The following is a 22,665-nucleotide window of genomic DNA, read 5'->3' on the forward strand; positions in this document are numbered from 1 at the left end:
CAGGAACGCCTGTTCCGACTGTCCTGCGCGTAGTATACCTTACTGACACGGAGGATCGAACGTTCCGCAGCTGCAGTGACTGTCAGCGAGGGTGAGATTACATCTTTCTGCGGTTCAGGCGTTTCGTGCGCTTTATACCGATCGTGAATAAAAACCAAGGTCAAGGCGCAAGCGTTGGGCGTTCCTTGCGCTGTATTCGTTCATCGAAAAGCAACCAACTTCGAGTACTCTCTTTTATTCAAGTGGCACGCCTCTCTTAAAAGGAATAAATGGCGTTCCACCGGAGCTATAACGCAGAATTTTCTCCCGCATTACACCTGCGCGCAATCGCAGGCCGACTCGCGTAACACACACAATCAAACATGACTGGCCGCATGAACACATGCAGCCTGCGTCCGCACACTATAGTCTGCTGGCATCCCTCCGCCACCTCTCTCTATGGACAGAAAGAAATGAGAGAAAGACATAAATACACAGAAGCGTCTTGCGCAAAAGCATACGTTAACGCGTGCGGCTGCCCACTTCCCTAGAAGAAACTACAAATGAGCCTTCTCATAACACAACCCCTGTATCATGCTAAGAAATATTGCCCGTGATGCCATTTGCTCTTAATCAAATGGCAACTTTGTGACGAAAGAGACAGGGGAAACGCAGTCCGCATGCGTGCAGCGCACGACACGGCGCTTCGGGCTATTGTGTAACCTTCGCCGCTGTCCTCTGGGCCCGCAGTGTTGTTTTAACGGTCCACTCAGCCGTCTGCTATTTGTCGCAGCATACAAACGGTTCACGGACGCCTGCTTGTGTAAACAGACAGAAGTACTTCCATGGGCCGCGTGACAACGTCTACAAGCACCGCTACGGAAAGCTTGACCGCTCCATATCGAGAGTGCCTACTTGGCTGTCCAACGAGTTCGGTACGTGCTCTACGGTACATCATCATGTGGCCATCGCGTTTGCTGCTGTCCAGTTCGCTACATGTCAAATAAAGTAACAATCCATATCAGGATCGTGTGCACTAAAGCCAGCTTATTTGCACACTCATGCACTCGGATAGAAGAAGCCAGCTAGCAGGTTCACGTTATTAGACTCAGAAAACCCGAGGCGCTTTCCTCCCCGGATGTTTTTTTTTTTCTTCTTCTTCTTCTTTTTTTTTTTTTTTTTTTTTTTTTTTTTGAGAGCCAAGATGCGAATTCTCAAAGGGAAAACTGCCGGACGCCTTTGCTTAAAATTGGTTTTTCTAGGAGCACCTGCTCGAACTTGTGCTTCAAAGTTGGTTTTGCGGGGCGACGTCGCTTATGTTATTTGATAACCAAAATCGAATCCGCCCGTAGTGCCTCTATATAAAAAATTGCTCAAGGCCGAGGCAGAATAAAGCTGCGGCGTTCAACGCGCTGTCCGAACTTTACAAACGTTGACGCGCCAATTTGGTGGAGTCCTTTACAAATCGCCACTCAAAGACATTAGCACCCACGGAAACCAGAACGCATCAATAGCCACCGGCACAGACAATGGAATCGGGTTAAAAAAAAAGAAAAAAAAACACCTGTCAACCGCATTTATTAGCGGCAATTCAAGAATGAATATTGAGCGAAGAATAACCGCGAGATTAGTACGTGTTTCGAAAATAATTGTGACCGTGACAGAGCGTGACCGTGAAATTGAGCCAATTTCTGCTGCTTAATTGTTCAGGCGAAGAATGTACTCACGCGCTAGCTAGTGAGTTATCGCCTTGGCTTAGAGGCCAGTGGCTCGTTCGATTAACGAAGGGTGTGGGACGCAAACTTATAGAAAGTGCATATCACGGATAATTATTAGAGACAAGTACGCATACAGACCCAGCAAAAATTTATGTCTGGAAATGGCCGCAAGATTTATAAGTCCGATAACAAAGACATCAATTCAGCTTGCAGGAGACAGATAAATGTTTACCGACCTCCAGATGGCCCCACACACGTGATGTGGCGGCCAGTTTAGTCCAGGAACGAGAAAGTGGATGAAGCACTGAGGTCAAGCATTAAAGTTCTTTGTCAAGCTATCTGGTTCAATATTGTAACGTAACGCTACACAGAAGGCGTTCTGGCACTCTGACACCGAAGGACACCAACAGCCAGTCAGGGCAGCACGAAAGCGGAGCACTGTTTCGCTTCGTCGTCTTCTCCGAATCGCCGGTTCAAATCTTCGTCGCCTATGAATGGCATGTGTCATTGCCCCCCTTCTTGGCAGCATCGCCTCGATGCTGCAAATGCTGCTTGATGCGATGAGCTGACAGATGTTATGCTAGGTTGGTGTGGGATACCACAACACAAAACGGGGCACCATCAGTCTCAAGAATAGTCAGCGGGGCGATCGTGGTAGGGTTTCATCCGGACGACGTGTACAACATCAGTGAACTTGCGTCGTCTGCGGCTTGAGGGATCTTGGGTCGCGGATTCAACTTCGTAAGTAACGTCGCTGAGGCGGCGGAGGACACGATATGGGCCGAAGTACCGGCGCAGCAATTTTTCAGACAGCCCACGATGACGAACGGGCGTCCAAATCCAGACATAGTCTCCAGGCTCGTAGGCAGCGAAGCGCCGTCCCTTGTTGTAACGGTCAGCGTCTAGTTGCTGTTGTAGGTATATGCGCTGCCTTGCCAGCTGCCGTGCTTCTTCCGCACGCTGGGTAAAACTAGCGATGTCCAGGTCAAGCTCATCTTCGTCGTCGGTGTATACGGGCAGCATTGTATCCAGTGGAGTGGTCACTCGACGGCCGAAGACAAGCTCGAAGGGTGTGAGCCGCGTCGTCTCCTGAAGTGCCGTATTATATGCGAACGTGGCATATGGGAGGATTTTATCCCAGGTCTTATGCTCTATATCCACGTACATAGACAGCATGTCAGCCAGAGTTCTGTTCAGCCTTTCCACCAAGCCATTAGTTTGTGGGTGGTATGCCGTGGCCCGTCTATGGCTAGTGTGTGTAAGGTTCAGTACAGCCTTAGTCAGGCGGGCCGTAAAAGCTGCCCCGCGATCGGTAATGATAACAGCCGGAGCGCCGTGACGCAACACAATGTCGTGGACAAAAAACTCTGCGACTTCGGCGGCAGTTCCATTTGTGAGCGACGCGGTCTCAGCATATCGGGTCAAGTAGTCCGTCGCGACAACAATCCAACGCTTTCCATTACTTGACTTCGGGAAAGGACCAAGAAGATCCATCCCCACTTGTTGGAAAGGAGTTTTCGGTGGAGCGATCGGCTGAAGAAATCCAGCTGGTTTCACGGGTGGAGTCTTTCGGCGTTGACAATCACGGCAGGTTTTTACGTAAGATCGCACTGAAGGTAATAATTTCGGCCAATAGTATTTCTCCCGAATTCTTGCAAGCGTACGACTAACTCCCAAGTGGCCGGAGGACGGTTCGTCGTGACAAGCGCTTAAGATGTCAGGCCGTAGGTGCGTAGGCACTACGAGTAGAAATGTCTCTTTGGATCTTTCAAAATTGCGCTTGTAGAGAACTCCACTTCGTAAAGCGTATGACTGCAAGCCACGACGAAAAACAAGCGGTACTCTACCACCGTGTCCTTCCAGATAATCGATGAGCGGCGCCAGCTCCGGGTCCTTGCGTTGAAGGTCAGCCATATGTGATTGGGCAATGGCCCCAATAAAGGGAAAATCGTCGGCGTTTTCCACTGTGGAGTCCAATGGCGCGCGTGACAAACAATCCGCATCTTGGTGTTTATGTCCCGACTTATACACAACAGTGACGTCATACTTTTGAAGACGGAGGCTCCAACGAGCTAAGCGTCCAGACGGGTCTTTAAGGCTTGCCAGCCAGCACAAGGAATGATGGTCGCTGACAATACGGAAGGGTCGTCCATACAAATATGGTCGAAACTTGCTGATGGCCCAGATTACCGCAAGGCACTCCTTCTCTGTTGTCGAATAGTTCGTCTCTGATCGTGAGAGTGTTCGGCTCGCGTAGGCGATAACCCGTTCTATTCCGCCTTGCCACTGAATGAGTATCGCGCCGAGGCCAACGTTGCTGGCATCAGTATGTACGTCGGTTGCGGCGTCTTCATCGAAATGGGCGAGTATTGGGGGTCTGTGTAGGCGGCTTCTAAGCTCCTAGAAGGCTTGTTCTTGATCGTCTCCCCACAGGAAGGGTATGTCTTCTCTGGTTAGTGCTGTCAGTGGTTCAGCTATCTTAGAAAAATCTTGGACGAAGCGTCGGTAGTATGAACAAAGACCTAGAAATCGTCGAAGTGCCTTTTTGTCGGTGGGGCGTGGAAAATTTGACACTGCGGTAGTCTTTTCGGGATCAGGGAGAACGCCCTGTGCACTGACAACATGGCCGAGAAAGCGTAGTTCCTTGAAAGCAAAGTGGCATTTCTCAGGCTTGATCGTTAGTTGCGCGCCTTTGAGTGCTTGAAGCACGATGCGCAACCGGTCCAAGTGTTGCTCGAAAGTAGGCGAGAAAATAACGACATCATCTAAGTACACCAAGCACGACTGCCACTTCAGACCTGATAAAACCGTGTCCATCATACGTTGGAACGTGGCCGGTGCAGAGCAAAGACCAAACGGAAGCACCTTAAACTCGTATAGGCCGTCGGGCGTCACAAATGCAGTCTTCTCTCGGTCTCTCTGATCCACCTCAATTTGCCAGTATCCGCTTTTGAGGTCTAATGAGGAGAAGTACCTGGCGTCGCGTAGTCGGTCGAGGGCATCATCAATCCTGGGCAGCGGATAGACGTCCTTTTTAGTCACGTTATTTAACTTTCGGTAATCGACACAGAATCTCAAGGTGCCATCTTTCTTTTTGACAAGGACCACTGGCGATGCCCATGGGCTCGTCGAAGGCTGGATCACGTCGTCCGCAAGCATTTCATCCACTTGCATTTTAATGGCGTCACGTTCTTTAGGAGAAACCCGGTACGGGCGCTGGCATACCGGTAACGTGGTCTCATCGGTGATGATTCGGTGCTTGGCGACAGGAGTACGACCAACCTTAGAGCCTGTGGCGAAGCAGTCTGCGAAATCGCTCAGAAGAGCCGAAAGAAGATTCCTCTGATCGGGCCTCAAGTCGGGGTTAATTTTAACGGTCTGCAGAGCATGACAAGGTGCGGCCTCCTCTTTAGGGTTCGCTCCGCTGGTGCATAAATGAGGCAAGGCAGTAACATCGTGAAGGACGGCAACAGCCGTATCCTTGGCGAGATGCCGCATCTCCTTAGCAAAATTTGTCAGGAGGACAGTAGCACAACTGTTCTGGAGTTGTACGAGTCCTCGAGCAACGGCTAATTCCTTCTCGAGTAGTAGCGGAAGGTGCCCATCCGCGATGCCCTCGTAATCGTGGAATAAGTCATGCTTTACAAGAACCAACACACTAGAACGTGCCGGAACCCTCACGTCATCGTCGACTATACGCAAAACGTTCAGACCCGGATCTTCGTTTTCAATGCGCGCCACGGCTCGTTTCGTCGAAAAGGAAACACGCGCTTCTTTCAGGTCAATGACAGCGCCGTTGGTCTGCAGGAAGTCTAGACCGAAGATCAAGTCTTTCGAACACTCAGGAAGCACGATAAATTCTCCGACATACACAAAACCACGGATGCCGACCCGCGCTGTGCACTTGCCTGCAGGTTCGATCAAGTGACTTCCCGCCGTGCGAATTTTCGGGCCGGACCAATGTGTCAAAACTTTCTTCAATTCTCGGGCGAGACCACGGCTCATTACTGAATAATCGGCACCAGTGTCGAGTAACGCGGTGACATCCACTCCATCAATCGTTACACATAAATCGGAGGTAGTATGCCGGATTCTGTCGCTACCTGACACAAGCGAAATCTCGTCGGGTCGGCCTGACGATGACGGAGGATCTTCACATTTCCCGACATCAGCGACCCTGCCTCCGAAGGCCGCTGGTATTAGTTTTCCCGGCTAGGGCTGGGAGAGGAGCGGCGTCGGGAAGTATGGGGACTTGTAGAGCGGTAGCTCGTCGGGGACGTAGACCGACGCTCTTGGTAACCGGACGTTACGGGATACTGTCGCGCTGCAAGGTCGCTTGCAATCTCAGTAGGCCGTTCGTCATTCCGAGGGTGGAGTTCCTCCGAGGCGAAACCCCGCATGTTGACGCGGCGGTACGGGCACGCCCGGTAAAGGTGACTGGCTTCCCCGCAATGATAGCACAGGGGGCGACGGTCCCGGGGCCGCCATACTTGACGGGGTCGCTGGTAGATTGGCGGAGGGGAGTAGTGAGGCCCCATGCGGCTCCATGCGAGTCCCTCCATGCGAGGACCCTGCGGCTCCATTGCTGGAGCTGCGGCGTTGATACTATGATCCGGCGGGGGAGCCCTACGTAATACGGACGCGTAGGTGGGCCTCGCGTCGATCGTCTGGTGGGGAACGCGCTGCTGGGGAACGTCAGCAACTTGCTGAGCTGCCATACGCACCTCGTCCCGGACGACTTCAGCCAGTGAAGGAAAAGCTGTTGTGTTGCAAGGCATCCGGAGCGCTTGCAGTTCCTCCCGCACGACAGAACGGATGAGATTTCGTAGCGCGTCCATGTCGCTGCCGATATGCACAGGAGGTGCGTCGGACCCAATGATGTTCACGTCACGGTTGTACTGACGGGCTCGGTGTTGCAGCGTTGTCTCCATGGTCGCTGCCTCGCTGAGAAACTCCGCCACAGTGCGCGGTGGACTGCGCACCAGTCCGGCGAAAAGTTCTTGTTTAACGCCCCGCATCAGGTGACGCAGTTTCTTATCTTCAGGCATTTGTGGGTCTGCACGCTTGAAAAGGCGTGTCATGTCCTCAAAGAACATACGCACGCTCTCGTTCGGGCGCTGATTGCGCGAGTGTAGCGCAGCTTCTGCTCGCTCCCGGCGGTCGGCGCTAGGAAAGGTGGCTTTGAAATCACGACAGAAGGCTGCCCAGGATGGGAAGGCAGCCTCATGGTTTTCAAACCATGTCCGTGCAGACTCTTCAAGGGCGAAGTACACGTTGTGGAGCTTGCGCTCATCAGTCCACCCGTTGTAACGAGCAACTCGCTCGTAGTTCTCAAGCCAGTCCTCGGCGTCCTCGAACACGTCGCCATGAAAGGAGGGGGGTGTTCGCGGCTGATGACACAGGATGTGGGTGGGAAGCCTGCTCTCAGATGTCATTGCAGCAGGTTCGACGGCCGTCTGAGGATGCGTCGTTCTGGTAGCAGCCGGAAGGGGTCCGAATTCAGGGGGCTCTCCACGTAGGCGGCGGCCGAGGCGTTGATGTACGGGGGTAAGCTCCGTATTGGCAGGTTGATTCTGCAGGACTGGATCGATACCTGGCGATTCCTCCACCAGATTTGTAACGTAACGCTACACAGAAGGCGTTCTGGCACTCTGACACCGAAGGACACCAACAGCCAGTCAGGGCAGCACGAAAGCGGAGCACTGTTTCGCTTCGTCGTCTTCTCCGAATCGCCGGTTCAAATCTTCGTCGCCTATGAATGGCATGTGTCAATATCAAGTCCAAAAATATGGCGCTTGATTTGCGTGGCTAAGACAAATTGAGCTTAGATGAGCTCGATTACTTAGCTTGTTTATCTTGGTTTGGTTTTGCTTATATTTGTTCGGCATATACTTACCTAATTTAACCTTGCATCTGATCAGATTATGGCATGTATGCGAACACGATACTTTTGAAAAATAGAACCACACAACCTTGTTTTTTTCATGTATTATGGTCTGCTCACAAATTGCTTGCCGTTCCGCAGCACGGATAAAAGCTCCTAGACATAAGGAATAATTTCGCAGCACAAAAAAAAAAAAAAAAGAAAAGAAAAAAAGAAAGAAAAAGTAAATGACAAAGGCGTTACGCTAATACATTTGTCCTGTTCTCCCAGCATTCAAAGAACGAGCCCAACTGAAGGCCATGAGTAACACTAATTAGTTCTTTATCTTAAATTGGGGACATTGTAGCTTATTTTCCTCCATGCAGTTTCTATGCACATGGCGAACGCCAGAGTACCGCGAGCCTTCAAGCCCAACGTTCCGTTCCCCAGTAGGGCACAGCCGCCGTCAGGCACTTATGCTCTTCAGTTGGAGGTGCAGAAATGCCCCTTACCGTCCCAAACACCCCCAGATCAGGGTACACACAGAACACAAATTTGTACTTATCTAACGCAGCCATTACCACTCTTTCCCTTTTCCGTCCTCTTCCAAAAAAGTGCTTAAACCTCATTCGCACTCGGCGATGACCAACGGGCCTTAGCGGAGCGAGCTCTCTTTTTCAGCGGGCTTTATTACTAGCCTTAAGTAAAGTTGCTCCCTCCTCCTTCTCCACCGACTGGCGTACCGCCATCAGCGTAGATAACCCATCGAGAAACTATGTTTACGCGGTTCTCGAGGACAGCTGCAAACGTTTTTAAGTGCGTCGAAGTCCCATGCGCGTAATCTTCATGGACTTCTCAACACTGCGATGGTGCTAGAACTCGAATATCAAGGTGCACGCCCGCAGCATCCCCTCCCGGGGTTGTCCAGCCCGGACACGAAGCTGCTAAGGACGAAGGTCGACATGGTACTTCTTGAAAAGCAACTCGATGATGGTGCAGAGTGGTGCAGATGCAGCGGCACTCACACTATACGTCTTCATTCCCAGTACGCAAGGAGACGATGACGCAAGGTTGGCACGCGTTCCAACTGTCGATTTCGACGCTCAAGGGACGCACACTCATCGAGACTGGCCAAACTTGTTGCGCATGAAAGGGCAGTCGAATAGCGTGTTTCATTTGTATCTTGAGATTATCATTGATCGTTTTGCTGTCCATGCTGCGTTGGCCCGGCATGCGAGACCACAGGGGACAGAATAGTGCGGGCGCTCAATGGAAGCCGCAGTGCGAGCCTCATTCTCGGCAGCCATGAATATACCTGTCGACCTTTATAAAACCTCCGCTCCGCGAGTTCATCATCAGCAGCACACCCACTGCAGGGCGAAGGCCTCTCCCATACTCCTCCACTTAGCCCGGTCCTGTGCTAGCAGCAGCTACTTGATCGACCCCTGCAAATTTCTTAACCTCATCCGCACACCTAACTTTCTGCCTCCCCCTGCTACGCTTTCCTTCGCTTAGAATCTAATTTGTTACCCTTAGCGACCATCGGTTGTCCTCTCTTCACACTGCATGCCCATGTTGAATTCTTCTTCTTGATTTCCACTTGAATGTCATTAACTCGAGTTATTTTTCTGACCCACTCAGCACGTTTCCTATGTCTTAAAGCGTTGCCTCTAGCATTTTTCGTTCCATAGTCATCTGCTTTGTCGTCAACTTAAGTAGAACCACTTTCGTTAGCCTCCATGTTTCAGCCCCATAGGTGAGTACAGGTAAGATGCAACTGTTGTATGCTTTCCTCATGAGCGATACCAATAAACGACTAGTCATATTCTGCGAGAATTTGCCAAGCGCGCTCCATCTCAATCTTATTCTCCTGGCTGCAAATTGCCCTTCCTTCCCAAGGCTGGTAAACATTACGAGTCTTTATATATATTGTCACATCTTTACCGTCTCTTAAAATAGCGAGGGTCTTCGATTACTCTGTGTTTATGGCACAGGTCGCATTTGGCAGTAATTAGGAGACATGTCCAGTGGTTTGGCTGTGTTCAGTGCCGCTCCGCTAAGCACTTCTGGTCGCATGGTGTGCGTTAAACCAGTCGTTATGATCAGGTACGCTGTTTACGTCAAAGTATTGCCTATCCCTGCTTGTTACAGCAATAGTTAAGTCTCGCGCGCAGACAAGTTATCTCCCCGGTTTGCACACACACACAAAAAAAAACAATAATAAATGTTTCTGGCGATAGTTTCTCTATAATATAACTCATCACTGTAAATAACTGGTTCGGTGAGCTTGTTTCGACAGCACAAGAAGAACTTGTCTTTTTTTTTTTTTTGCTTTGTCCCCCCCCCCTCTTTGGGGGCACCACATAGATGACAAAAAGGACGGGAAAAACAGGGAAGTTAACTGAGATATGCGGATGAGCCGGAGGGTTAAGGAGTACCGAGGTAATGATTGAAATATTTGAACCTGGAAATGTTTCTAACATAGGCTCATTTACATGCGTCATGATATGTCATTTGTTTCAAATTCCTTTCCTCGTTTCCGTGACACCTTGCAGTATTCTTTTTGCCCTCAAACTTAACGTTAGTTAGCATCACCTTTCTCTTCGAATGAAAGCCTGCATGCTGGTGCAAATGGTAAAACAAATCAATAAAATGCTACAATTGTTTTATTTTCAGATCCACATCGGGGGGGATACGAATAAGAAAGCCTCGTAGCAACCTTATAACTTTTCTTATCTCACTCACACATGTCCGCACGCACATACAAAAGAAAAACAAATAATTAGGTGAAACCTTCTCTTCCTCCGAGTTCCGTTAGAAGAGAAACGCAGAACCACTATCTCAGCTTCCCAGTCAATTTGTGCTCCGAATCTTTTAGACACAACAAATTGAATGTACACGGGCGATCTTTTGTTATCAAGCTGGATTCAATTATCTGTACACCGCTTGGCAGTACCCCACCGGATTCTTCCAAGCGCCTGCTTCGAGGTTTATTAAAGGAGCCCGATCTCTTTCTTAAGCTTGGCAGCGTTTCTGCCATCTTTCTATCTTACTCAATTAACCTACCTCTTTCAGACCGGTTCCACCACGCGTTCGAGCAAATAGAGGATGGGAATGAAACAGTTCTACAGGAAATGGAAATGGGCCTCATGCGCAAAGCAAGAGTAGGACAAAATATAGCAACGAACTGGAAGGCGTTTCAGTTAAGAACTCGACAATAGTTTGCTAGGCTTGATATATGGGAGGCTTACAACTAGACGTTCATTAGAAGACCGAGGCTGAAAACGAAGACTGTTTCGCATGGATCTTTATGGGCTCATGAAAGTTCCACGTATTTCGGGTATGGCTACACATTTTCAGAGAAGAGACACAAAGTCTGCAGAAAGTGAGGGTGCTTACGTAAGTGGTGGGTGCGATCATCCAGCGGCCAGCACATATAACCACTTGATTTCTTTGTTGAAAGCCATCTTGCAGTGCAGAATTATCGGAGGAAAAAAAAAAAAGCACTCACACTATGCGCTATATAAGAGGAATGCGGTACAAGTGTTCAGCTCTCCGTACAGGGCACGGCAAAAAGTCTAGTATCCCCTCCCCCTTGTTTGGACAATCGTGGCATAGTTAGAAAAAGAATGCTGAAATAAACTGCAATATCCTCCTCAGACCCCGCTATGGCAGCAGCTATCGCAGCTGCCTTGGCTGATTCCGGAGTGTAGGTAGGTCGGAGGGGGGCGGAGATTAGAGGGCAGCCCGTGTGGTTCACAACCGCCACAGCTGCAGCCGTGCCCTCGCAAGCCGCGTCCACTCTTACGGCGTCCTTATCGGACCCGTAGTATTTGTGTAAAGCGCGTGCGCGGGCCACTCTGCATACGGCGTGGTAATCGGGGTGTGTGTTCCGTGGGAGGGTCCTGAACCGTCCCGCCAAGTGGAGCTGATCTGGATGCCTGCGCGCTCGGAAAATTCTGGTAACGAGGTCACCAAGATTCACGCCCGAGGACTCATAAACCACGGCCAGTGACGGACTCAGACCAGGACGACTCGAGAGAGCGCATGCATACATTCAGCGAGCTGACGCAGGCATATCCGAGTCTAGCGGCAGCTCTACCCTCCATCCCATTCATCCCTTACCATCCACTACCATATCCTGTAACGACGTCTGCAGACCCGAACCCTCCCCACTCCATGCCTACTAACCCGCATACACCCGGGTGGCGGCCGGGGTGGCGCAGGTTACGCCGCTTGACTACTGTTTCCAAGGACGCGGGATCGAATCCCGGCCTCGGCGGCCGCTTTTCGATGGAGGCGAAAGGCAAGGGGCCCGTGTGCTGTGCGATGTCAGTGCACGTTAAAGGTCCCCAGGTGGTCGAAATTTCCGCAGTCCTCCACTACGGCGTCTCTCATAGCCTGAGTCGCTTTGGGACGTTAAACCCCACAAACCAACCAACCAACCTTCACCCCATCCTCTTCCTTGTGCTCCCATCGCACTGCTACCCTGACACAAATACTCATCCCGGCTGATCCTCCCTCCGCCGGTTTCGGAGCTCTTTACTTGTGAGGAATGGGAGGCCTCATTGCGCGACGAACCCACACCAGCAGTAGACCGCCACCACGCGAGCCTCGAATGTGCTGCACCAGCGCGGACTGTCAGGCATCTAGTGCAGTGAGGCAGTGCCTGGGCCGGGCTTACACCTCATACCAGTGGACAGTAAATTTTTGCCCCTCTCTATCTCCCTTTCTCCAACAAATTCTACACTAAAGTAATGAGACAGTACTGCTATGCCTAGGCAGTCATCCCCGTAAAACTCGCTGTCCAATATACTGGATAATATTGGACACCTGTTGCCGCCACCTATAGGCAACATTTATGAAACATCGTTCAGATTCCCGTCAAAGCACAGGTACAGAATGGCGGCATACAGCGGCGCGTCGTTTTATGTCACCTGCAACAGAATTAGGCACTGTTTCTCATATTTGTACTACTTTCAGGGCATATATCCGATTCTATAATAAAGTTAATACAAAAGCAATGAACACAATGCAAAATTTGCACTGTTCGCGTGCCTACTCTTTTCTGCGCTGATATTGATGTGTCCATTGCGCTGGACTCTAGGACAGGACCCAGTTACTTAGACCACGCTTTTGCGGTGGCCTTGTTTTTTTAAATAATCTGTGCATTCTAAGAATTCCGGACTTGTTCATGATAAAGAATTCAGTGGAAGTTATCGCATTTCTTCGCGAGTATGAAAGCTCGGGTGATTCAGTTTTCCCTTTCATCTTACGTCACTGACCTGTTTTATTCCATATCTCAGGACAAGCTCTCATGTGCTCTTCAGGATACTATTGATGACCAGTGGCTCTTAACAATGAAGTGTGGATGACTTCTTAGGACTGCTTTGGTTTCTTCTTACCTCGACCATTGTTAATTTTGAAGGAACTACTTCATTCCAAAGCGTGACGTGCGCACTGAACCATGTGGCCGGCTACTGTCGCCACTGCCGTGGTAGCAGGCCCCTGTTCCTCGCAACGACAATTTTGAAGAGGTTCGCTCCCAGGCTAAGCAGAGAAGTATACGGAGCATTCTATATTCAGAAATAATTTGGCTGTTGCGTCAGCAAAACTTCGGTCGCCTTATCCGATAACGAGTTTTCATGTCTTGATAGAAAGCTGTCCCACACACGCCAGCGTGTCAGCGTGCCAATGTTCTGTGATTGTTGTATGTTAGGTCCCTGTGTGATTGCTATGACTGTATAAATGTGACGCATCAATGTAATGAAACTCGGTAGAAGTTCCGCGCTCCGTCCTGTTGCTTTCCTCTTTCTCCGTCGTTCTTTCGCACGATTGTAACATGCATTCTAAAGCAGGCTCAACTATCCCCAGAGAACGCAAAAAAAAAAAAAAAAAAGAGCCCTGACGACTTTCCAATGTTCGCAGATATTGTAAACGCTGCCCGTTGCAGACTGCAGGCTGTGACATTAAAACAAACTTTTTGGCATCAATAATTGGCTCTTTGCATCACAAAGAAGAAAATATGTTTTGAAATTGCCCGAGGAAGTGAACACAAGAGCAAAAGTTTTGCTGAAGAGAGTAAACATTTTTTGTGTGTACTTTACTCACCACTTTGTCTTTCGAGTTAAACATTTTTGCGCTCATGTTTGTGTTCTATCTTGCCTCTGCGGTACGTCATCACATGCGCTCTGGGTGAAAAAAGACCGGGTAACATTCTAGTGTCCAATATATTTGATATCACGTTCAGCTGAAGCTATCAATATATATATGTACCATTTTTTGCTTTCATAACCCTACTGATGTATTTTGAAAGTTCAGGCAACGTCTGTGCACCCAAATGTATCCCGGATCTCAGGAGGATGCTTTTTTTTTTTTTTTTGCCTGAAATCAGAACGATCATTCGCATCCTACTGAGGCATCTTTCTTGCGTTGAAAGCCAGTATTTTGTTTTGATGGTTTAGTGACAGTAATACAGCTCAAACCGATGGGGATCCAGAAAATTATTGAACCTCACTTGACGGGTTCAAAGTGGACTGAGGGTATGGTGCTCTTTGGAAAAGCAACAGATGCTCCTCGAGACACGGCTCCCAGTCGGTCTTTCACAGCCCTCCCTGCGGTTTGCAATACTGTACCGCCACTCGTTCTCTCCCGGATGGTTCCGGGTGCGTGGCGCGGTTGACGAGAGGTGTGGCTGCTGCCGGTCAGAGCCGGCGTATACCCTGCGCGCATCCAGTCGCACTAATCGGATCAGGCGCCACGCAACGCCAGTGACGACAACAAGGTTAACTAATGCATACGCTCAACCGCCAGGCGCCCGCACTGTCCTCACCGGCAGTAACGGGCGTGTGCGTAGGCTGTGTCTCTGGGGGTTAGAGGTTTACTGGAGGCACCACGCGCACGCTAGCGCCGTTTTCTCGTACATTTGTGTGTTCGCCTTCACTCGTGCTTGGCCGTTCACTTTTTTGTGGCACATACGCAGGCGCGTAAGGGACCGTTTTAGTCGCACGAATAAGGAACATAAGTACAAGATGAGAATATATAGCGAACCCTGCTCTGATCTGATGCAGCTGCTGGATTTCTCATGAAACTAATGATTGTCGCGTTTGTAGCTTCAGTTAGTAACAGTTAGTGACTGTTAGTGACTGTTCACCAGTGATGTTTCAGCGTACCAAGCATATCGCTAAAGCGTTGTCTTAAATTCTTACATCTTGTCTGCACAGTCCTTGGTACACAGTCGTGGTTTCGTCGCGCTTATTTACGATCCTCGCACAATATTCATCAATATTATTGTTATTGATGAGTAAGGAAGAGCAGTTTACGTTAGGTAGCGAAGCACTGGAAGTAGGAGGCGAATATGTCTACTTAGGACAGGTAGTAACAGCAGATCCGGACCATGAAAAGGAAATAACAAGAAGAATAAGATTGGGATGGAGTGCATTTGGCAAGCACTCGCAGATTATGACTACGAGCTTACCGGTATCGCTCAAGAGGAAAGTATACGGCAGTTGCATCTTACCTGCACTTACCTATGGGCCTGAAACGTGGAGGCTAACCAAGAGGGTTCTATTAAGTTGAGGACAACCCAGAGGGCTATGGAACGAAAAATGGTAGGGGTAACATTAAGAGATAGGAAGCGTGCAGAGTGGGTCAGAGAAATAACTCAAGTAACTGACATTCTAGTGGAAATCAAGAAGAAATTGGCATGGGCAGGACATGTAGTGCGAAGAGAGGATAACCGATGGTCGCCTAGGGTAACAAACTGGATTCCAAGTGAAGGAAAGCGTAGCAGGCGGCGGCAGAAAGTTAGGTGGGCGGACGAGGTTAAGAAGTTCGCAGGGGTCAAGTGGATGCAGCTAGCACAGAACCGGGTTAAGTGGAGAAATATGGGAGAGGCCTTTGCCCTGCAGAGCGTATAGTCAGGCTGATGATGATGATAATCATGATTGTTATTACATTGTTATTTTTGTTTCTGATGCGCTGGCCCTAGTAGAAATCATTCCATGCGTTCAAACAGAGACCGCTGCAAGAACAAACACCATTTTCGACTGAAGGATAAGGAACAGAATCAAGGCGAGGACCGAGAGAGTTCTTTATAAGCACGCCCGAGTAGAATGATTTTTTATAGCCTTCAGAAATAGTTCGTGTGAGCGCTTGAAGTATTTTTTTATTTTTATAACTAAAGTTTTGAAGCTAGGAGGGAAGTTCGGGCATGACAGTTACCACGTTCGCTCAGAATCTCTTCTGTCTTTCTAGCTTGCTCAAAATCACAACTTCACAGAGTGATTCCTTTCAACGGCGTGGTGTTCGCAACTGACAGTCGACAGATGGCCCTAGTTGTTTAACGTCCAGAAATGGTGGGTGGGCTTTACAGTGACAAAAGAAAAACCTTCCTCAAAGCCAAAATCGGCTGCCGAGTTTCAGAAATGTCTTCAACCTGGCAGTGTCCGTACCACATATATACGTTATGACAATGTGGAAATACTTTTACATGGTGCTGCTGCACTTCGTTCGCAAAAATTGGCTCGACATACACTTGATGCCCCCACCCTACCCCTCCCCCGTTTTTTTTTTTTAACATTCAATTAAACAATTCCGGGCGGGCATCCAATGTATACTAACTTCAGTTTCAACTGGCCACCTTCCTCTCTGTTATGTTCCTTTTGCAAGGGGATGTTAACTGGACAGCTTCCAATGAAAGTGACACCGTTTTTGAGACTGTCGATGACCTAACACGCAAGGCAGAATGATTTCAAGTTGCAGTTGAAAGTTTATTATAAAATTCAAAGAAGTTTCCAAATTATATAGAGAGAGGTCCCATGGTAAATGCCGCAGGTGAGACCACCCCCAAAGAATAAATTTAGAAGGCAACGAATTACTAAAATGCGATACAGAAACTGCAAAATACATCAATATTGACAGATATATATTACGATGCAACATAAACCAGAAATGACAAGGAACACAGTGTAAAGTGGAATACCGTCAGCTTTAAATAGAAGAAACCGCAGAAAGTACAGTGACACACTGCAGGATGCCGTGATACATATATAATTAATAACATGGAAATTCCACATTGAGAAGGATAACATTTAAGGAATATCAAATTCATGAGGTAGACAGTTGAAGGCATTGCTTCCTGTAGTTAGTTCTGAACTTTGGTAGTAGAAAGTTGCTACGCAGTACGGACCATCCGACGTTGTTGTTTATGATTGTGTCTGGAGGAAAGATGTCAAGCGATGATTTGATGTTATAAAAATCAAAGCAGGAAAAGGGGTTATAATTGTTCAAATCCATGAACAAAATGTTCGAGGATGAGGTTCAAGGGGAAGAGGTTATGATGCGAATGAGTTGCCTTTGGGGTTTTATCAGGGGCCAAAGGTAAATATGATAAGCGTTAGCCTAGGATGGGAGGCCAGGGTTTAGGCGGCTATGTACCAATGCGTAGTAAAGAGCACTAATGTATGTATAGAGAAATAAGTTCGGGATCAATTAATTCGCGCACTCAGTACGAAAATGTCTTGCACGTTTGCTCTATATGTTAATGACATTTTGTGTTGAGCTGACGTTCAAACGTTCGGGTGGCCCCATAGAGGTGAGCGTCCGGCGGTTCCTAGCGCTCTTGTCTAGCGCTGTTGTAAGCAGCGCGAGATCGCATGCCTAAACCTTCTTGCGGTGGGCAATTCGCTCCGCTTCATGGGCGTGGAAATGTCGGCCGTCTAACAGCCGTCGGTAGCGCTCACGCTCATGGTGAAATTTGCAAAGTATACTCCCACGACGTGCTGAACGACACTGGTGCTGAAAGCTCGCGAAATTCAGTAGGGCGTCACGGTCAGCCCCGCCGCGGTGGTGCAGCGGTTAGACGCCCGAATACTGTGCCGGAGTACCCGGGTTCGATCCCGACCGCCGGCGGCTGCGTTTCGATGGAGGCGAAACGAAGTGGCGCCCATGTGCTGTGCGATGTCGGTGCACGTTAAAGATCCCCAGATGGTCGAAATTGCTCAGTAGCCCTCCACTACCAGCACCCCTTTCTCTCTTTCCGCTTTGCACTCCCAGCTTCCTCCCTTCCTTCACTGCGCGGTTCATGTGTCCACAGAACAAGTGTGACAGATACAGCGCCTTTCCCTTCCTGTGAACCAATTATTATTATTATTATTATTATTATTATTATTATTATTATTATTATTATTATTATTATTATTATTATTCATGGTCACTTGTGACCCAGATCTCACAAAATATCCCTGAACAACCTTTTTCAATAAATGTCATTCAGTGAAGGTTGCAATTGCGGTTCCGAGATTGTCTTGTAATGCCAAACAATTATAGCTCTATCGCAAGTAGAAAACATTTTGAAGGCTTTGTGGAATTCCATTCAATATTCCGGCCATCTGCTTATGCAACACCAAACTTCCGAAGAAAAAGGACTCGCTGAAAAGAGGGACGCCTCGGTTCGAGGAAAACACATCCTCCAGCCCATCCCCCGTAAAGTTTCGAGATTCACCGCGAAATACGAGTCATAACACTTGAATGCTCGACGCGGGCGAAAGCGAAGGGACGTGGGATTTTTCGATACGAAGTATTGTGGAGCAGGACATCAGTTATCTTTGTTCACGTATACCGCGCATCAGGAAATTGCGTCCGAGCGAACGTTCTCCGTACTGCAGCTGTTGCCCGAAATGTTTTGTCTCTTGCGGAGCTGTGCAAACTCTAATGAGCGCTGAAACAACCTGTACATTACTCCAGTTGGACTAATGGCGCAGGATGCTGCAGCGAGACCAGATGTGAAACGTATACTCTTGTCTAAAAGCAAAAACAATCTTTCCTGCATAACTCGCGAATTATAGCGCCCGCGGCTTACGATAAAAGAAAAATCGGCGGTTCGAACCCTTGCTTGGCAGCGGCTTTTATTTTCTCCGAGGAATTTAGTAATCGGAGGTGCATGCCCACTGCTGTAGGGAGCGTGCGTTGCACTTTGGCTTAATACGAGTGCGGCGATCCTGGAAAAAGAAGGGGAATATGGGAGAAACGCATACTCCATCAAAAGACGTTCCCAGCACTGCATATAAGCTGTACCAGGGCAGTATAACACTCCGCCTGATGGGCTGCTCGCTTTCAAGCAGATGTGTGAAACCGCCGGAGAAGCATGCCCCGTTTAAATCCCGTCGTTACTGAAACGAGCAAAACGAAGCGGGCGTTCCGACCGGCGTGAGAGAAGTAGGCCGGACACAATTTTGATGAACAACTCCGCGTACTAGTCAGGCCACACTTTCATGGCTAATGCGGCGTCATCTTCCATTCAATTAAACTACGACCGAACGCCGCCATTGTGTTTAAATAGGTCAGTTTCGCTAGGAAACGCGATAAAAAGCCGAGTCACCCCTCTTCTGAGTGCCCGGTGCCCTCGTGGTTACACTCCGTCGCTGTGTACACGTTGAACTACGTACTAGGTAGATCTCTGAAGGCCATTTTCGGAGCTCCAACTAATAAAGCGCAGTGTGGTCCTGTAACGCGCAGCGAGATGTGCTAAAGACTAAGCAATCCTAGCTCGCGGAGGAGCGGTGGAGTTCGTGCTAGCTCAGTGTGAACGCGATGCGTCCTTGCTAGGCAGATGCCATTCTGTCCGGGCATTCGGCTACACACGGTTGTCGTGGCAGCAGTCTACGAATCTCGAAAGCTGCACGAAGGCAGGAGAGGTTCGGCGTGCAGAGCCAGAAGCCACGTGGCTAATGCACTCAGTCTTCTATGTTTGTTTCTGTCGTTTTCTACGTATTGATCACTGGGCGCGTTGTTATTAGCTATGGTTGCAGCTTCTAAGACTCTTTATCACAGCAGATGAATGACAAAAGCGGTTAAATCTGTTGTCATGAAAGGAGAACGGTAGCGTTCTGGTCGTTTTCGATTTTTTTTTTTTTTTTTTTCATTTCTCCAGCGCCAAGTAGGTTACAAGTGCGAGCTCTCACTTACCCAAGAGCGCCCCAGACGCTCGAACGCCCTTTGAGTAAGCGCAACTAAGTGACCTCGCACTTGTAACATCCCATGCGCACAATGAGAGGGAAGGACCGCCTGCGAGAAACGCTGTGTTTATTGTGGCTTCGGTTTGTGCTTCGTCAAATCATCCTTGCTCGAGCGGGTCATTCGAACGGTTTTAACAGACAAGCTCAGTTTGCCCTCGGAAGGCGAATGTGACGCTCATAACCGATTTTGCAACATCGCACTGTCCATAACTCACCTTAGTTGCGGCGGCTGGAATCAGGCTGCGAAGGAGCCTCCAAGGTACAGACAGGCCTGTGCGGAACGGAACAGCCCGCGTGAACTAGCAGGCTTACACAGGTCTGGCTGGATCTGGAAAAAAAAAAAAAAAAAAAAGTCTGAGCGGCTCTTCAAACACAGCGTGGAAGAAAAGGCAGTCATCTTAGCGCATAAAATTGAGAAGTAGGTCAACCCATCAAAAGCAAGCACAATACATAGAAGAATCTAACGGGAAGAAAGCCTCAAAGAATATGGAAGCAAACGCGCAATTTAGAAAGTACAATGAATACAATTTCAGCCTGCGTTTAAAACACGCTTGCCGGACGTTGGATAAAAGGCTGCGTGTACATGTCCAGCAAGTGAGGCCGGACCTTGAAGACACCGCACTGCACCCCATGTTGTCCTACTAAAAGACGGGTTCATATATTTTTTTTTTTCACAAGTTCAGTTATGAGAAACCGCTTTGGAATTCGATTATTCGCTTTCTCGCGCAGTTGACAACATAAGCTCAAGTTTTATATACTGCATGCGTAACTTTAATGGGATCGCATTCTTACAACATATTATTGTATATTCTGCGCATGCTCATATATTCACCGCACATTCATCGTGTCAGATGTAAATGTATAAAACTCTTTCACCGATCACAGGCTGCGGACTTCTTATTTGGTTCTTTTCAAAAACATTTTGTAGTGAAATGTTATTTTCCATGAAATATTATTTTCTTAGGTGGCATAGTGGCACCCCTGTGCGGCAAGAAACTCAACTATAACTCAGCTTGGCCTATTTATTAGCAGCTGTCGCGTACGAAGTAACGCCAATGGTTCTGTTAATAAGCAGCGGCTACGAAATGGAATGGTGTTGCCGAAAAATAAAAGTAACGTCATAGTGATCTGGCCGCAAGAGAAAAGTTGTAATAACACGCACGCACGCACGCACGCACGCACGCACGCACGCACGCACGCACGCACGCACGCACGCACGCACGCACGCACACACACACACACACACACACACACACACACACACACACACACACACACACACACACACACACACACACACACACACACACACACACACACACACACACACACACACACACACACACACACACACACACACACACACACACACACACACACACACACACACACACACACACACACATTTGTACACTTTTCACTCGTTCACTCATGAAATGAAATTGCAGGCAGCAATCGTTTTGCAAAAACAAAGATGGGAAAAAAGAAAAAAAGAAAGTAACCCCGACCGAAGCCCAGAACAGACCAGTCGACCCGTAGCCCGCATGATGATAGCAGCGAAGGATGTTCCCTAAACCGTTTTTGAAGTCAGAGAACGGCATTTTTTGTAGACGCTTCTGCTCATAGTTACGCGTTGGCGGTGGTTTGTTACAGTTACATGATCGTTGCCAGTCTCTCCATATTCCTCGAGAAAACCTTCTTAAAGAAGTAACATCCATGGGTAGTGAAAGTCCGCGATCAGAACCTAAACCAGTAGGCGAAGCTTGATAATGGTTAAGGAACTTCAGTCTCTCCACCCGGTGCATCTTCAGAATAGTGAAATAATAATGCCTGAGATCAAACAATTGCTTTCCTCATGCCGGCCAACGATCCCGTTGTACAAATGTGTTCCTGGCTTTCCCGCTGTTAACTCTTTCCTGTAACCTATTGCTGTTTGTGCTCATTATACTGAGAGACATAATAGAAATGACAAGGATGCCGACATCATTCTCCTGTCAAACCAAACACGAAAAATGAATTCGGCCTACGTGTATCAGGTTTTGCTAGATTTTTAAAAAGAACCTCCAGCCTCTAGGTTCATGATATGGGAAGTTCAACGTACTGAAACTGCACATGAGGTGTTTGAGAGACGCCGTAGTGGAGATCCCCTGGCTACTTTCGACCCCCATGTTCTTTAGCGCGGGCTGTCATCGCGCAACACCACCGAACTCGAGATTCGGTCCAGCGAGCTTTCTTCTTCTTTTTTTTTCTTTTTGCAGCCGAATGGGCTACCGCGACAGGTCGCCGTGTCTAATTTGCAATTACGTGGAATGATTAAGAACATAGGCGTACCTATAAAGTGCAATTATCCTGTTAGACGCTGAAAGACAAACTTACTTGGGAAACAAATAGCGAAGTCGGCGACTACACGTCGAGCCCTTTTTGAGAAAGTAGCAGCAGCTCAAGACCAAGTGTATTAGCACGCAGTGCTCGCATGACAGGCGTACAGAAACACTAAAGAACCTCTCGAGACAAAGTAATCGCTATCACAGCTGGAGGAAGCCCAACTGCGATAAGATAGCATTCACCCCCTATTGTGGCACAGAAGGTAAAACAGAGAAAGCAGTGAGCAAGTAACTTCGTTCATGCTCCGAAAATACATACACCTCGCCTGCGCATAGGACGCTCAAGATGGCGGAATAATTTCGAAAATTACATGACATGAACAAAAACTGCGCATTTTTCCCCCGCGAAGCGACTGGCTTGAAGCTATGTTAAACCTGGAAAGCGCATAAAAAACAACGGACAACAGCAAGAGACAGACACATGAGCGCTTACTTCCAACTGTCTGTCTGTCTCTTGCTGTTGACCGTTGTTTTTTATGCGCTTTCCAGGTTTAACATGTCTAACCAACTCGCCCAAACGCTGCCATTATTGGCTTGAAGCAGCGGGCTTAACTTGGCAGTAGTGTCTGTGGCACTTATCTGGAACGCTCGAGTGGCGGTGTGCGAATGATGAGAAGTGAAATTCTACAACAGTTACACATTTTTATATAATACTTCGCTCTGGCACAGTCGCAAAGTCACGCGAACCGCAGGCACACAAGCGC

The 22,665-nt window shown here is 48.5% G+C and overlaps 1 long non-coding RNA gene across 3 annotated transcripts in view; it reads right to left on the reverse strand.

Moving 5' to 3' along the window:
* LOC146202116 (uncharacterized) overlaps positions 1-22,665 on the reverse strand; it is a 674,799-nt gene that overhangs the window by 443,479 nt on the left and 208,655 nt on the right. For all 3 annotated transcript variants that reach the window (XR_014703645.1, XR_014703646.1, XR_014703647.1), the window contains one exon: positions 19,793-19,905. This is a non-coding gene — a long non-coding RNA (uncharacterized LOC146202116). The remainder of the gene's footprint in view (positions 1-19,792; positions 19,906-22,665) is intronic.

This window comes from Amblyomma maculatum, chromosome 1 (genome assembly GCF_055883805.1).
Source record: "Amblyomma maculatum isolate TAMU_Amacu chromosome 1, ASM5588380v1, whole genome shotgun sequence".
In the NCBI taxonomy this organism is placed as follows: Eukaryota; Metazoa; Arthropoda; class Arachnida; order Ixodida; family Ixodidae; genus Amblyomma; species Amblyomma maculatum.